At 42.7% G+C, this 2,743-nt stretch overlaps 1 long non-coding RNA gene across 1 annotated transcript in view; it reads right to left on the reverse strand.

Annotated features, from left to right (window-relative positions):
* LOC116686776 (uncharacterized) overlaps positions 1-2,743 on the reverse strand; it is a 19,396-nt gene that overhangs the window by 7,978 nt on the left and 8,675 nt on the right. The window lies entirely within an intron of this gene.

Raw genomic sequence — 2,743 nt, forward strand, 5'->3', positions numbered from 1 at the left:
AAACACAGTATTAGTATGGTGTTCCTAATAATCCTATAGGTGAGTGTAGTTAGATATACAAATTGTTGAGTGTTCATTAGACCTATGCAAAAGTTTTGACAACAACTTCACAAAAGTGTTCAATAATCTACATCATTAGAATGTAATTAACTACACACACACATGTATATACGGATAACATCCGATTACCTTTTGCTACATGCCATTTGTCGTAGTAATGGGTGATTTTAAGTTCTCTCAGGAACGTTTGGATCTGAGGGTGACGACTAGTGATAATACAGTCCAACGTCACACCACTTCCATGTAGGAGGTCCATGCTTCTTATCAGACCCTCTTTCTCCATGTATGAGCTTCCCCCCATCTTGTTGCTCTGTTTAGAAATAGAGGGACACATACAATAGGTGTCCATTTACGTTTTTCCATTGTGTATCAAATCAAGGAATTATGTAGACACAGTTTTCTGACCATTTTGACCACATATGTTTAACAGTGATAAGACAGATACAGCACATAACATTTTTTTAATGACACTATTCTAGTCAGTACTACTTCTGCATGTGATCTATTAAGTTAGACCGGCCACACACCATGCATGCTCAACCCGTGCCTGAGACATGCGTGTCGCAGGCAAGTGTGCAAGCTCAAACCTGTTAACATGGGCGTGGAAATAAAAACGGACACGCCACGCAGCTGACACGCTCACGCAACGTGTGGCCTTCCTTCATTAGTCCTAATGATTTCAAATACCTGCACCAGCTGTATGCATTTGAAACTTTTCTGTTTGCCATTCAGTCCAGCTGTGGATTATAGCTGGTTCCTGGTATGTCCTGTCATGTCTTCTGTCTTCTGTCATGTCTTCTGACATCTTCATAAGTGTGCGTTTTCAGCCGCATTGCAAGAATTAAAAGTAAATCAGTTAGGAAGTGAAGGTTAAACAAACGCGTTCTGCAGGGGACAATGATCACAGTACCTTTTTCATTTTTGAAAATGAAGCTCCACAAAAGTAAATGGCAGCAGACAGGTGAAGGTTGCGCATAGGGGTGGTCCCAATAACTGGCTGACTCTTCCACTGTCTGAAGAACTGGTAGTGAGGACATACAGTGGTGTGAAAAAGTGTTTGCCCCCTTCCTCATTTCCTGTTCCTTTGCATGTTTGTCACACTTAAGTGTTTCGGAACATCAAACCAATTTAAACAATAGTCAAGGACAACAAATTAAACACAAAATGCAATTTGTAATGAAGGTGTTTATTATTAAAGTGAAAAAAAATCCAAACCATCATGGCCCTGTGTGAAAAAGTGATGGCCCCCCTTGTTAAAACATACTATAACTGTGGGTCCACACCTGAGTTCAATTTCTCTACGCACACCCAAGCCTGATTATGTGCACACCTGTTCACAATCAAGGCATCACTTAATAGGAGCTGCTTGACACGTAGGTCCACCAGAGATCCTTAAAAGCTACACTCATCCAACCCAGAAATTCAGGAACAATTGAGAAAGAGTAATTGAGATCCATCAGTCTGGAAAGGGTTATAAAGCCATTTCCAAGCTTTGGAATCCAGCGAACCACAGTGAGAGCCATTATCCACAAATGGCGAAGACATGGAAAAGTGGTGAACCTTCCCAGGAGTGGCCGCCGCCCAAAATTACCCCAAGAGCGCAGCGACGACTCATCCAAGAGGTCACAAAAGACCCACACACAACGTCCAAAGAACTGCAGGCCTCACTTGCCTCAGTTAAGGTCAGCGTTCATGCCTCCACCATCAGGAAAAACTGGGCAAAAATGGCCTGCATGGCAGAGTTCCAAGGAGAAAACCACTGCTGAGCAAAAAGAACATCAAAGCTCGTCTCAATTCTGCACAACACTCTTGATGATCCCCAAGACTTTTGGACAACATTCTGTGGACCGATGAGACAAATGGAACTCTTTGGAAGGTGTGTGTCCAATTATATCTGGCGTAGAAGGAACACTGCATTTCATAAAAGAACATTATACTACAGTAAAATATTGTGGTGGTAGTGTGATGGTCTGGGGCTGTTTTGCTGCTTCAGGACCTGGAAGGCTTGCCGTGATAAAAGGACTATGTTCGCAGTTCTACCAAGAGATCCTGAAGGAGATGTTCCGACCATCTGTTCGTGTACTCAAGCTGAAACGAACTTGGTTCTGCAGCAGGACAATAGATCCTAAACACACCAGCAAGTCCACCCCGAATGGCTGAAGAAAAACAAAATGAAGACTTTGGAGTGGCCTAGCCAAAGTCCTGACCTGAATCCTATTGAGATGTTGTGGTATGACCTTAAAGGCCGTTCATGCTCGAAAACCCTCTAATGTACTGAATTAGGACAATTCTGCAAAGATGAGTGGGCCAAAATTCCTCCAAGACTGTAAAAGCTCATTGCATGTTATCGCAAACGCTTGGTTGCAGTTGTTGCTGCAGGGGTGGCCCAAACAGTTATATTTTAGGGGGCAATCACTTTTCACACAGGCCTGAGGTTGGATTTTTTTCACCTTTAATATAAACACCTTCATTTACAAATTGCATTTTGGGTTTACTTGTTGTTTCCTTGACTATTGTTTAAAGTGGTTTGATGTTCCAAAACACTTAAGTGTGACAAGCATGCAAAGGAACAGGAAATAAGGAAGGGGGCAAACACTTTTTCACACCACTGTAGTTGGTCAATAGCTACGAAGGACCCTCTTCTGCGTGGCAGGACATTACAGACCCTTGTGCACACAGGGCA

This window comes from Etheostoma spectabile, unplaced genomic scaffold, assembly GCF_008692095.1.
Source record: "Etheostoma spectabile isolate EspeVRDwgs_2016 unplaced genomic scaffold, UIUC_Espe_1.0 scaffold465, whole genome shotgun sequence".
Lineage (NCBI taxonomy): Eukaryota > Metazoa > Chordata > Actinopteri > Perciformes > Percidae > Etheostoma > Etheostoma spectabile.